Raw genomic sequence first — 15,030 nt, forward strand, 5'->3', positions numbered from 1 at the left:
TCAATCCCCATATGATGGATGAGGTAACTGAGGCACAGAGAAGTGAAGTAACTTGCCCAAGGTCATGCACCAGACAAGTTGCATGTCATTCATGAGATGCTGCCAGACCATTCAGAGGGTTCCTGGAACTGGGGTCTGAACTAGGGTGGGTGAGGATTTGGGGTCTTTGAAATGGGGGAGTGAGTAGGAGCTGACATCAAAGAGAAGCAGCGTGGCCTGGTGGAAAGAGCACAGGCCTGGGAATCAGAAGACCTGGGTGTTAAACGTAGCTCCACCACTTGACTACTGGGTGATCCTGGGTAAGCCATTTCACTTCTCTCGGCCTCAGTTACCTCATTTGTCAAATGGGGATTGAGACTGTGAGCTCCAAATGGGACAGGGACTGTGTCCAATCCTAATATCCTGAATTAATTTTGAATCCCCATTTTACAGGCAAAGAAGCTGAGGCACAGAGAAGGGAAGTGACTTGCCCAAGGTCACACAACAGGCATGTGAGGGAACTGAAATTTTATAACTTACGTATCCTGACTCCAAAGTCCAAGCGCTTTCTGCTAAACCACACTGCTTCTCTAAGAAGATCTTGTCCCAGCTCTCGTCTCCAAAACAAAAGGGACACTCCAGGGACAGGATGTTGAAGGAGGGGAACCACAGGAGCCCCAGTTACTCCCATCTTCTGAGTTCTACTCCCAGCAGAGGTTCCCTCTTACTTCCCTGTGGCCATCTTTGCCAAACTTGCTTGACCCTCAATTATTGATGAACCACTTCCCCTGATGCAGAGGGCCTGGGTGACTTCATGAGCTTTTTAACCAGGTCAAGCCAATTAGCCAAATGAATTTATTTTGTCTCCTGGAAACTAATCTGTCTGAACTAGTGCCAGAGCAGCTGGGGGTTAGCGGGGAGCAGGAGGAGGGCCAGGGGAGATGGGGAGGGGAGGAGAGGGGATAGAGGGGGGCAGGGCAAGGTTGTGGGCTGCAGCAGGCTTCCTTGCTGCTGGGCAGTAATGTGGTATTTAACTCTTGGTGGGAATGGTGCTGGACTTTTGGGTTTCCCAGAGAAGCAGGATGTGGGGCAGGGGAACTGGACACCTTCTCTCTATTTGGTAACACAGATAAGGAAGAGGAGGAATGATTCTCTGGGCTTTCCGGGAGGCCAAGATGGGGCAGGTGCAGCAACTTAAACAGGAGCAGGAGAAGCCAGAAGTGGTTGCAGCGACTCAGTCGTGACAGAGATCGAGCCTCTGGTCAGGCTGGAATGGCCACAGAAGCCAAGGGGCCACTCTGGGGGTAGGGCTGCCCATGGGATGCCAATGAACCTGGGGGAGTGACAGAAGGGTTCTCTCTAGTATAGGATGCCAGCCTTTTTTAATTTAATAGCATCTGTTAAGCTCTTACTATGTGCCGGGTGCTGTACTAAGCACTGGGGTAGATACGAGCTAATCAGGTGGGATGCAGTCTGTGTCCCACATGGGACTCACAGTCTTAATCCCCATTTTCCAGGTGAGGTAACTGAAGCACAAAAGAAGATCACACAACATTTATTCATTCATGCGTTCATTCAATCGTATTTATTGAGTGCTTACTGTGTGCAGAGCACTGTACTAAGCGCTTGGGAAGTACAAGATGGCAACATATAGAGACGATCCCTACCCAACAACGGGCTATTAATGTCTGTCTCCCCCTCTAGACTGTGAGCCGCTTTTGAGCAGGAATGTACCTGTTTGTTGTTATATTGTACCCTCCCAAGCACTTAGCACAGTGTTTGACACATGTTATGCACTCAATAAATACGCTTAATTGAATGAATGACCCAGGAAGGGGTGATCCTGTCACTGTGTCTCCTCAGAATGTAAAGCTTCTTGCCAACTTGCAGTGTTTTGTTTTTTTTAAATTAAAAAGTACTTTCCCTCTAAGGGAGCAGCATGACTTAGTGGAAAGACCATTGGTCTGGGAGTCTGGTGACCTGGGTTCTAATCATTCATTCATTCATTCAATCATGTTTATTGAGCACTTAGTGTGTGCAGAGCATTGTACTAAGCATTTGGGAAGTACAAGTGGCAACATAAAGAGACAGTCCCTACCCAGCAACGGGCTCACAGTCTAGAAGGGGGAGACAGACAACAAAACAAAACATGTGGACAGGTGTCAAGTCTTCAGAACAAATAGAATTAAAGCTAAATGCACAGCTGTGCCATTGGCCTGCTGTATGACCTTGGGGAAGTCACTTTAATAAATCAATCAATTGTTTTTGTTGAGTGTTTCCTCTTTGCAGAGTATTATATTAAGCATCAGTGCCTCAGTTTCCCCATCTCTAAAACGGGGATAAGATACCTGCCCTATCTTTGTCTTAAGCTGTGAGCCCCACGGAGGACTATCTGACCATCTTTAGCAACTCCATTGCACTTGGCACACAGTAATCACTTAATAAACCCCATCATTAATCAATTGTGTGACCTCACTCTTTCTGGGACCAGTTTGGAGTCACCATGGTCATAGAAAGAATCTGGCCATGCTGTGTCTACACATGCTCCAGGCTGCAGTGAGCTCTGATAGTTCATTTAGAGGAGGCACACAGCCATGATAAAAAAATGTCTTGAAGTATTCATTGACTTCACAGTTTTTGAATTTTCTTGAAAAACTGCTTCCCTCCTACCCGCTTCTCCCCACTCCCCATTAACCGCTCTGGGGCCAAGAGCCAGAGGTTGTTCTGGCAAATCTGCCCCGTGTCTGAGGGAGTCTAACAAGCCACACCTGGGCAGATCACCCCACTGGAGTGGCCCTGTGAGACCGTGGAGGCGAGCTGGGCAGAGCCGGCTCCCTGGTGGCCTCTGGTCCCCTTATCCACCCTCCCGCGCCTGAGCTGACCCGTCTCCTCAGAAAATGCAGATGCCACCCCTGCTCCTCCGCTCCGCCTCCGCGAGGGAACCCTCCAAATGTCCGGTCCTTTGGCTGCCTCCAGCGCTCCAGCCTTAAACTGACACGGCATCCTGGACTTTTCATGTACGGCTCCTAGAAGTGAGGTGGCTGGCGGCACCAAACTCCCTCTCTCCCTCTGCACTTCTGTTCTTTGCAGACAATGGTCTGCCGGGAAAAAAAGTCACCACCACACGATGAAAACGACACCCTCACTCCAAATTATAAAGTGGGACTAGGTTATGGAGAAAAAGGATGGAGGCTTGGCTTTCTTGTGGCTCTTCAGACAAACGCGTTGTGAGGCTCTGACTTTGTTTTTCCGACTGTCATCTGCACATCTGTTTACAGGTCCTCCGGTCCTTAATGATCTGTGCTTGACCGTGCAGACTGCCTCTCTTGGCCTATCTGATCCTGCCCTCTTTAAACAAAAACACTTTCCGCAATTGATCCCGCGACCAAAATGGTCTTCATAAAAAATTTAAGAAAGAGCTCTCTCGGTGTATGGTTTCTTTCTTTTTCTTTTTTTTTTTTGAAGGAGCAGAAAAGAAAAAGGACTTGGAATTACAAGCAGTTAGACTTGGTTTTTTTGCGTAATGACTGCAGTATCCCACTGTGCGAAGACTTTCCCCCTGCTTCTCGTCTGCATTCTTCCCCGTGCCCTGCGGGAGAATGAGTTGGATTTGTCTGCCATATTCACAGCAATCGAGGTGATCCAGGTTGAAAGAAAATCAATAAGATGTGTCCATTTATGCCGCACAAAGGAAGAAAGGTCTAAAGAACAGACATGGGACGTGATTCAAGCACTGGAGACTTAATAAGACTTCTACTTGTGTTTGAAGGGGATGGTAATTTATATTTTACTTTGAACTTTTTTTATATGCTTCATAACTATCAGGATCCAGTCTGAGATGGGGAGGCAAGGAAAAGACGATTTGATGCTGTCTTAGAAGACCTAACCCATCTGGGAAGACTGGGCCTCACGAGTTCAAAAAATTTTGTTTTAGAAGAGATTAAAGCGGCCATCACATCGCTGCACTGATTGAACACTACTGGTAGAATAGGTTTCGAGGATTTGGGAGCAGGATACAATAAGGAAAGGAAGAATGGAAAAGGGAGAGAATCCGGTTTTAAGTTTCTCGCCAGGCCCTAGTGCTGGGAGAGTTGGAACTAAGACCATTAGAGGCATGAGAGAGGGAATATCCCAAACTGTCCAGTGGCCCCGAGGACCTGATTCCCTGGGGAATGGAAACCAGGGTCCCAAGCTTCTGAGGCTAACTTTTCCCAGCTGCTGACTCCTCTAGGGATGCCGTCAGTCCACCTCTTTCCTTTAAAAAAGAAAAAAAAAAATCCTTTTACGAAAAGGCCACAGAGCTAAAGGAGCCCAGAAAATAGACTTAAGCAGCGCAGGAAGTCAGAGCCTCCTGATCAGTTTACTTTCTCTGCCTTGTCCAATGTGACAGCTTTTAGGCCAAATATCTTGACTTAGCCATTCACATGGAAATTGGGGATGGAGATGAAAAGGGCTGGGGATAAAGGTCTGAAATCGGGGGCACTGCATCCCAGAGAAAGCATTCAGCTACCCAGAGATGGAACAAGGGTGAGGTAAGAGGAATATTTCAAAGAAGTAAAAAGAAGCCAGGATTTTAGGCAGGACAATAGCCCGATAAAGAGCAGCAGGAGAAAAAAAAAAAAAGAACAATTCTGAGGCCAAACTAGGGATGGTTAAGACACTTGCTCCTCATCCGTGACCTTGATACTCCCCCTCTTGCTCTTCTCCCCTCTTCAGGAGCAAAGACCTCCAACACAAATCAAAGAAGAGCAGTGTGGCCTAGGGGGTAGAACACTGGCTTGGGAATCAGAAGGATCTGGGTTCTAATTCCGGCTCCACCGCTTGTCTTCAATGTCACCTTGGGCAAGTCACTTCACTTCTCTGTGCCTCAGTCCTTATCTGTAAAATCAGGATTAAAACTGTGAGCCCCATGTGGGACATGGGCTGTTCTATGGACTGATTAGATTGCATCTACCCCAGTGCTTAGAACAGTGCCTGGCACATAGTAAGCGCTTAGCAGCTTGGCTTAGGCTTAACTGGCATCTGCCAAGTCTTTAGTGCCCATGGCGAGGTGAGCCCTTGCACAGTTAAATGAGTGGAGCTGGGATTGATTTACAGAGCTACCCTAAATTTTCAAGAACAATAAAATAAGGCACTTGTTAAGCACTTACTATGTGCCAAGTGCCTATTATGAGCTAAGTGCTGGAGTAGATACAAGTTAATCAGGTTGGACACAGTCCTTGTCCCAAATGGGGCTCCCAATCTTAATCCCCATTTTACAGATGAGGTAACCAAAGCCCAGAGAAGTTAAGCGACTTGTCCAAGGTCACACAGCAGACTTGTGGAGGAGCTCTATCCACTAAGCCTCACTGCTTCTCCTGCTTCTCCACACCGCTTGGCCAAGCAAACTGGGTTAGCCTACACCGGTAAAAGGTTAGCTTTTGGGAGCCGGTTTCCCTGCCAGTTAAAATGACCACCAAAGGACACCAAGTCGTGGATGCAGTGTTCAGAACTGGCCGTGGGAACGATGACCCCCCGGGTGGATTGGAGCAGAGTAGGCAGAGGGACGTGGAGTGATGACCCCGACAAATTAGAAAGCGTTGGCAGGGAGGCTCTGCACCGCTTACCTCGTGTGCCCATTCACAGACAAATGGGATTGTCCACCCACCCTGGGGATCCAGACACTGTTTTAGTATCAAATTTACATGACAAAGGAGACTCCAAATCAGCTTTGCATAAAAAGTGACTGGTTGAGAGATGGCAGGAGTACAAACACACACAACTGGGAGATTCTGGCAGGGCCTGCCCAGAAAAGGGTCATAGCGGTAAGGCTGAAGAGGGGGCAGTCAGTAGGATGGGTTCAAGGGAGGCCATGGTTTTCTCTTCCACAGGCTTGATTGTGGCTTTCCTTCCTCTCTCCATCCCACAGTTTGGGGAAGATGTTCTTAATAATCATGGTATTTGTTAAGCACTTACTATGTGCCAGGCACTGTTCAAAGCAATGGGGTGGATACAAGCAAATCAGGTTGGACACAGTCCCTGTCTCACATGGGGCTCACAGCCTCAGTCCTCATTTTACAGATGAGGGAACTGAGGCATGGAGTCACTTGCCCAAGGTCACACAGCAGACAAGTGCCAGAGGCAAGATTAGAACAGATAACCTTCTGACTCTCAGGACTATCCACTATGCCATTCAGCAGCTTCTGTCTGGCCTTGAAGTTTCTTTCAGTATTTATTTCTTCAGAGGTGATTTTTTTAAGCAGTTCACCAGAGATTGTGGAATTGGCAGTTGTTATAATAATATAATAATAATTTAATAATAATTACGGTACTTGTTAAGCACTTTCAATCAATCAGTCAATCAGTTGATTTATTGAGCACTTACTGTGTGCAGAGCACTGTACTAAACGCTTGGGAAGTACAAGTTGGCAACATATAGAGACAGTCCTTACCCAACACTGGGCTCACAGTCTAAAAGGGGGAGACAGAGAACAAAACCAAATGTACTAACAAAATAAAATAAATAGAATAGATATGTACAAGTAAAATAAATAAATAAATAAATAAATAGAGTAATAAATATGTACAAACATATATACATATATACAGGTGCTGTGGGGAAGGGAAGGAGGTACTATGTGCCAAGCACTGTTCGGAGTGCTAGGGTAGAGTAGGTGTGTGACTTTGGGCAAGTCATTTAACTTCTCTGTGCCTCAGTTACCTCATCTGTAAAATGGTAATTAAGATTGTGAGCCTCACGTGGGACAACCTGATCACCTTGTATCCCCCAGTGCTTAGAACAGTGCTTTGCACATAGTAAGTGCTTAACAGATAATATCATTATTACAAGTTAATCAGGTTGGACACAGTCCCTGTCCCACATGGGGCTCACAGTCTTCATCTCTAGTTTACAGATGAGGTAACTGAGGCCAAGAGAAGTTAAGTGATTTGCCCAAGGTCATATAGCAGGCATGTGGCAGAGCCTGGATTAGAACCCAGGTCCTTCTGACTCCCGGGCCCATGCTCTATCGACTAAACCATGCTGCTTCTAATGCTTCCCTGGCCCTGGCCTTCCCTGGGGAGGAAAGAGAGAAGCGTGAAGGCCGTCTGTCGGTCAGTCAGTCAGTCAGTCAGTCAGTCAATTATATATATTCATTCATTCATTCAATCATATTTATTGAGTACTTACTGTGTGCAGAGCACTGTACTAAGCACTTGGGAGAGAACAATTTAACAATAAACAGACACATTCCCTGCCCATGAGCTTACAGTCTAGAGGGGGAGACAGATGTTAATATAAATAAATAAATTACAGCTATGTATATAAGTGCCAGGCCCTCTCTTATGGCATTTGTGAAGTTCTTACTAGGTGCTAAAACCTGGGGTCGATACAAGGTTATAATTCCAATATTAATAACAATAATAGTAAGGCTTATGGGATGTGATCACTGTACCTCAATCTCGTCTACCTCACTGCCGTCTTCTCACCCACTTCCTGCCTCTGGCCTGAGATGCCCTCCCTCTTCATATCTGACAGACAATTACTCTCCCCACCTTCAAAGCCTTACTGAAGGCATGTTCCCTCCAAGAGACCTTCCATGACTTAAGACCTCATTTCCTTTTATCCCACTCTCTTCTGCATTGGCCTGATTTGCTCCCTTTGTTCACCTAAGCCCCAGCTCCACAGCACTTACGTATCTATTTATTTTTGTAACATTCATTTATATTAATGTTTGTCTCCCCCTCCAGACTGTAAACTCACTGAGGGTCGGGAATGCATCTTTTATATTGTTATACTGTAGTCTCCCAAGTGCTTAGTATGGTGCTCTGCACGCATTAAGTGCTCCCTAATCACGACTAATTGATTGTGTGGGTTAAGCGCTTACTAGGTGACAAGCACTGTTCTAAGAACTGAGGTAGATAAAGTACAATCTACCCCATGTTTAGTACAGTGCCTGGCACATAGTAATCGCTTAACAATCCCATAATTATTATTATTATAACAATCAAATGAGACACAGCCTCATATGGGGCTCAGCATCTAAGGGGGAGGGAGAACACATGTTTCATTCCCATTTTATAGACGGTTTAAGAGACTGGACACAGTCCCACATGGGACTCCCAACAATGTTAAGTGACTTGCCCAAGGTCACACAATCGACCAGCACCAGAGCAGAGGGTCAAATACAAATCTCCCGACTCTTAATCCTGTACTCTTTCCACTAGACCACAGTGCTTCCTCTCAGGGAAAGTTGCAGTTTGCACTTAGTACTGCTCTCTGAACAAATTAAATGCTCAATAAATACAATCAGCTGACTGACTGACACCTGTATGAGGGGAGCAATCTGCTAAGCACCTCATGAAACAAGATACTGAGTCCCAGCCTTTCTTTCAGCACACCCACCAATGTAAACTCCTGGAGAGCAAGAACTGTGACTGCTAACTCTATTGTTCCCTCTCAAATACACAATACAGTGCTAGGGAACGCTTGGGGTTCAAAAACTATAAGCATACCCCACAGCCTTGATTTGTTCCTCCAAAACGGAAGCGTATCATGAATGGCTGCATCATGGGGAACAATTCCCCATAGACTTTCATGTTGAACATTGGAATCCTTTCCAAACTTCTGGAAAAACTCATTTCAAAATTATTTGCTTTATATACTGTTATGTTAAGCACCAATCAATCAACCAATTTTTTATGGTATTTGTTAAGCACTTACTACATGCCAAGCACTGTACTAAGTTCTGGGATAGATGCACACTAACCAGATTGGACACAGCCCCATCCCACATGTTGCTCACAATCTTAATGCCCATTTATTAAGCGCTTACTATGTGCAAAGCACTGTTCTAAGCACTGGGGAGGTTATAAGGTCATCAGGTTGTCCGACGGAGGGCTCCCAGTCTTCATCCCCCTTTTACAGATGAGGGAACTGAGGCACAGAGAAGTTAAGTGACTTGCCCAAAGTCACACAGCTGACAAGTGGTGGAGTCGGGATTTGAACCCATGACCTCTGACTTCAAAGCCCAGGCTCTTTCCACTGAGCCACACTGCTTCTCTAGTCCCTTCTGCATCAACATCTCTGCCCCTGCTCTCTCCCCCTCCCCCCAGGCTCGCATCTCCTCCTGCCTTCAGGACATCTCCATCTGGATGTCTGCCCGCCACCTAAAACTCAACATGTCCAAGACTGAACTCCTTGTCTTCCCTCCCAAACCCTGCCCTCTCCCTGACTTTCCCATCACTGTTAACGGCACTACCATCCTTCCCGCCTCACAAGCCTGCAACCTTGGTGTCATCCTCGACTCCGCTCTCTCATTCACCCCTCACATCCAAGCCATCACCAAAACCTGCCAGTCTCAGCTCCACAACATTGCCAAGATCCACCCATTCCTCTCCATCCAAACCGCTACCCTGCTCGTTCAAGCTCTCATCCTATCCTGTCTGGACTACTGCACCAGCCTTCTCTCTGATCTCCCATCCTCGTGTCTTTCCCCACTTCAATCCATACTTCATGCTGGTGCCCGGATTGTCTTTGTCCAGAAACGCTCTGGGCATGTTACTCCCCTCCTCAAAAATCTCCAGTGGCTACCAATCAATGTGCGCATCAGGCAGAAACTCCTCACCCTGGGCTTCAAGGCTCTCCATCACCTCGCCCCCTCCTACCTCCCTCCCTTGTCTCCTTCTCCAGCCCAGCCCACACCCTCCGCTCCTCTGCCACTGCTAATCTCCTCACCGTGCCTCGTTCTCGCCTGTCCCACCATCGACCCCCGGCCCACGTCATCCCCCTGGCCTGGAATGTCCTCCCTCCCCACGTCTGCCAGGCTAGCTCTCTTCCTCCCTTCAAGGCCCTACTGAGAGCTCACCTCCTCCAGGAGGCCTTCCCAGACTGAGCCCCCTCCTTCCTCTCCCCCTCGTCCCCCTCTCCATCCCCACCATTTTACCTCCTTCCCTTCCCCACAGCACCTGTATATATGTATATATGTTTGTACATATTTATTACGCTATTTATTTATCTTACTTGTACATATCTATTCAATTTATTTTATTTTGTTAGTATGTTTGGTTTTGTTCTCTGTCTCCCCCTTCTAGACTGTGAGCCCACTGTTGGGTAGGGACTGTCTCTATATGTTGCCAACTTGTACTTCCCAAGCGCTTCATACAGTGCTCTGCACAAAGTAAACGCTCAATAAATATGATTGATTGATTGATTGATTCTGTAAGACTATGACCTGCAGTAGATCTTTGACCTCTATGGGGAGAGGTTCACATACTTCCCATCTGATCGTCATTAAGAAATTAGCTCCTGCAAACTTCTCTCTAGGAAACAGGTTGCAGGAGGAAAATGGCAAATTCAGGCCATACAGATTGTACCCAAAAAGCTAAATTCTGCTCACCTTCTTTTCCCACTCCTTTCTAGGTCACTCTGATCTGCTCCCTTTATTCACCCCTCCCTCAGCCCCACAACACTTATGTACATATTTGTAATTTATTCATTTATATTAATGTCTGTCTCTCCATCTGGACTCTGAGCTTGTTGTGGGCAGAGAATGTGTTTACCAACTCTGTCATATTGTATTCTCCCAAACACTTAGTACAGTGCTGTTCACACAAAAAGTGTTCAATAAATATGTTTGACTGATTGATTGAAGGCGTTTCTCATATAGGAGAGCAAGGACTGGTTAAAATCTTAACAATGGAGAAGGAGCTGGAAAAAGTACCAGCCTGGGAGTAAGAAGGACCAGGGTTCTAAACTCTTTCTACAGAAACTCTCTGGGCATGTTACCCTCCTCCTCAAAAATCTCCAGTGGTCGCCTATCAACCTTCGTATGAAACAAAAACTACTCACTATTGGCTTCAAAGCTCTCCAACCCCTTATCCCCTCTTACCTGACCTCCCTTCTCTCCTTCTCCAGCCCAGCCCACATACTCTGCTCCTCCGCTGCTAACCTCCTCACTGGGCCTCGTTCTCGCCTGTCCTGCCATCGGCCCCTGGTCCACGTCCTACTTCTGGCCTGGAATGCCCTCCCACCTCACATACATCAGTGCAGCTCACATGCCCCCTTCAAAGCCCTACTGAGATCTCACCTCCTCCAGGAGGCCTTCCCAGATTGAGCTCCCCTTTTCCTCTGCTCCTCCTCCCCTCCCCATTGCCCCTATACCCTCCCTCTGCTCTACCCCCTCCCTACCCCACATCACATGTATATATGTACATTCTTATCCAGCTCTGTAGCTTGTCAGCTGTGTGACCTTGGGCAAGTCACTTAACTTCTCCGTGCCTCAGTTACCTCATTTGTAAAATGGGGATTAAGACTGTGAGCCCCACGTGGGACAACCTGATTACCTTGTATCTACCCAGGGCTTAGAACAGTTTTTGGCACATAGTAAGTGCTTAAAAAATGCCATTATTATTATTATTCTATTTATTATTCCATTTATTTTATTAATGATGTGAATATATCTATAATTCTATTTATTTTGTTACTATTGATGCCTGTCTACTGGTTTTGTTGTCTGTCTCCCCCCTTCTAGACTGTGAGCCCGTTGTTGGGTAGGGATTGTCTCTGTTGCCGAATTGTACTTTTGAAGCACTTAGTACAGTACTCTGCACACAGTAAGCTCTCAGTAAATACAATTGAATGAATGAATGACTACCAGCTCCATCGCTTGTGTACTGTGTGAATTTGGGTGTCACATCACTTCTCTATGTGTCAGTTACCTCGTCTACAAAATGGAGATTAAGACTGTGAGTCCTATGTTAGACAGAGTCTGTGTCTGATTCCATTACCTTGTATCTATCCCAGTGCTTAGTACTGTGCCTGGCCCATAGTAAGCACTTAACAAATACCACAGTTATTATTATTAAAAACCAAGTCACCTGATTTAAGGCCCCTTCCTCTATTCACTAGGCACCACTGAGTGATTCCCCTGGCTAACCCCAGCCACTCCCAAGCTCTGCACAGACCGGATCTCGTGGGATGGGACAGAGTGGGGCTGAGAAGAGGGATGTAGGAGAGGAGGCCCAGGGGCTCAGAGCCAGCCAGAACCTTTGTACACCTGGAAACCAAAATTCTGCATCTTGAGGTTGCAGTCCCATGGAAGGAAGTCTCCATCCGGTGCTGGCAAGGGTTGGATTAAAGCCAAACACACCCCACTCTCAGCCAATCAATCCAGTTCTCCTCCACACAACACTTAAGAATTACTTACATAAAAGAAAAAAAAACCTTTCTCATTGGAATGCTAATTTTGATTTTGACTATCTGTCATGGGCTGCTTTGAAGTTTTTCAGACAAAAATAAATATCTCCATAACAGAGGGGATTATGGTGTCTTGTTTAGAATCATCTGACTAAGAGTGACATCTAATTTCAGAATATTTAAGGGTTTACGGAGGCCAGAGAGACTTTGAAAGAGCTCAGCTCTTCTGTTTCGTAAATTTTCTATAAACGGTTTAACAGCAGTTATAATTTAGCCAAGAAAACAGAAGCAAAAGCATTCCCCATCAACCATATTGTTGGGGAAACAGAAAGAGCTTAGCTAATTCAATTTGAATAAAGCTGGACCCAGAGAAGCAATGATTTTTCTTTTTTTTTTTTCAAAAAAAACGTTTTGGTTGCCATAACCCTTGCCCATTCTGCTACTTCTCCTCCTTCCCCCTCTTCCTCCCACCCCATCTCCCCCCACAACACACACACACTCACACATCCCCAAATCTCCGTGACTCAGCTCTGAAGGTTTCGCCTGGATAAATCGGGCTTTGGCAGCTCGGTAATTCATGAAACAATACCTCCAGCACGACTGGAATGGGAGTGGGATGTTTCAAGCTTTATGATTCTGTTCAATTCTGGAGCGCTAATGGGGCTATTTGTAAAGAAAGAAATATAATGAGTTATCACCAAACACAGCAAGGACTCCGCTAAGGGGGGGCTCCCATCCATCAACCATCCTAGCGTAGTCACAAAAGAACAGCGCAAGAAATCTTGCCGGGACTATGGGGAATTTTCCTTTTACTCTAACCTGACTTACACAAATTGTAGCAGGCCGGGAACATTATTTTCTTTGCCAGGAGAAAAACCCACCCCAAACCCACAAAGCAGCACGCTCCTAAATTTCCAGGCAAGGAAGGTGACTCAGGACAGATTGTTTTCTCCTTCTGTTGGGCTTTTTGGTGGGGTGGGGGGGTTATTAGGATTTATTTGTTGAAATAAAAGTATTAGTAAGACCATTTTTTAAAACTAATATGAAATATAACTCAGAATGGAGGCATCAGTCTGTTTCTGTGGCACCTGGTTACGCAGCCATAAGTTAACACAGTTGACATTTCCACTCTGGTCCCCTATTTCCACGGTTTATAACCAGGCAGTAAACATTTCCCTGGGGCTGGGGTTGGGAACGTATTTTTTACTTTATTTTAAAAATTGAGAGAAACACCAACAGTTCTCACCATCCCTTCAGAATCAGAGAAGTCAAAACGCAGGGGGCTCTTTGCGGATGGATACCCTGCATCGATAAATCACTGCTATTTGTTGAGCACCCCAGATCACTGCTGTAAAGGCTTAGGAGAATACGATAGAATTGGCAGCCAGGATCTCAGCCCTCTTTTAAATTGTAGTAGAGTGGGTCAGCTCTCTGCCCTAACCCCATCATCTATCTTGCAGATTATGAATGGCCAATATTTACATATGTTATTTATATTTATATATGTTATATAAGGCCTAAACATTTCGTGGAACCCTGGAAAGACATGAATGTTAACAGAGTCTTCTTTTCCCTCCTGGAAAGAGGCCAATAGCCAAGTAGGAGGGAGAGCAGATGCTGAATCCCCATTTTGCAGATGAAGGAATTAAGGCACAGAGTAGTGAAGTGACTTGCCCAAGGTCACACAGCAGGCAAGTGGTGGAGCTGAAATTAGAACCCAGGTCCTCTGACTCCCAGTCTGGTGCTCTCTCCACTAGGCCATGCTGCTTCCCATGATGGCTTCTATGCCAGTTAGGTTCTGAAACCATCTAGGGGGAGGTACACTCTTCCCTCCTCCCACTGACAATCTATAGAGGACAACTAAATACTGAGGTATGGGAATGGGAATCCAATGGGAATCTCAGGAAAAGCAGAGAGAGAAAGAGAGAGAGAAAGTAAGAGAGAAATCACTCTGTTCTTTCATATCTACACTCACCAAACAATAATAATAATGGTGGCATTTATTAAGCACTTACTATGTGCCAAGCACTGTTCTAAGCGCTGGGGAGGTTACAAGGTGATCAGGTTGTCCTACAGGGGCCTCACAGTTTTAATCCCCATTTTACAGATGAGGTAACTGAGACCCAAAGAAGTTAAGTGACTTGCCCAAAGTCACACAGCTGACAATTGGTGGAGCTGGGATTTGATGGAGCTGGGATTTGAACCCATGACCTCTGAATCCAAAGCCTGGGCTCTTTCCACTGAGCCACACTACTTGTCAAAGAGAATGACCTAGTGGAAAGAGCCTGGGCCTGGGAGCCAGGGACCTCAGTTCTAGTTCTGCCTCTGCCACTTGTCTCCTTTGTGACTTTGCTCAAGTCACTTAACTTCTCTAGGCCTCAGTTTCCTCATTTGTAAAAAGGGAATGAAATACTTGTTCTCTCTCTCCCTTAGACAGTGCGTCCCATGTGGGACAGGGATCTTGTCCTGTCTGCTTCTACGTTCACTACCCCTGTGCATAGTTAAGTGCTTGGGACATAGTGAACATTTGACACCTCTCAGGGTTGCACCTGGAGAGTTTCCAGTACTCTACCAGTCTAGACTATGGGAGGGAGAGTCAAGCAGAGGTCTGCTCATTCCATTCCTAGCCCGGGCAGTGGCTAGTGAGTGGAAGAAAATCTTCTCCAAGTCACCTGTGCTGGGCAGTGGTGACATGGAAGAGAGTCGAGAGTGGAGACTCAAGTTTACTGCGCAAAAGGAGACAATGATAAACCACTTCTGAATTTTTACCAAGAAACCACTATGGTTACACTACCAGGATGATTGCTGATGGAGGTGGGGTGTTCTGGGAGAGGTGTGTCCATGACATCATTATGGGTCAGATACAATTCGATGGC

General features: G+C 46.1%; 1 non-coding gene across 1 annotated transcript; it reads left to right on the plus strand.

Annotated features, from left to right (window-relative positions):
• Positions 1-14,685: 14,685 nt before the first annotated feature.
• Positions 14,686-14,823, plus strand: LOC119944288. The gene has a single exon (XR_005455782.1). It is a non-coding gene; the product is annotated as a small nucleolar RNA SNORA7 (small nucleolar RNA).
• Positions 14,824-15,030: the final 207 nt, after the last annotated feature.

This window comes from Tachyglossus aculeatus, chromosome 22 (genome assembly GCF_015852505.1).
Source record: "Tachyglossus aculeatus isolate mTacAcu1 chromosome 22, mTacAcu1.pri, whole genome shotgun sequence".
Taxonomy (NCBI): Eukaryota; Metazoa; Chordata; class Mammalia; order Monotremata; family Tachyglossidae; genus Tachyglossus; species Tachyglossus aculeatus.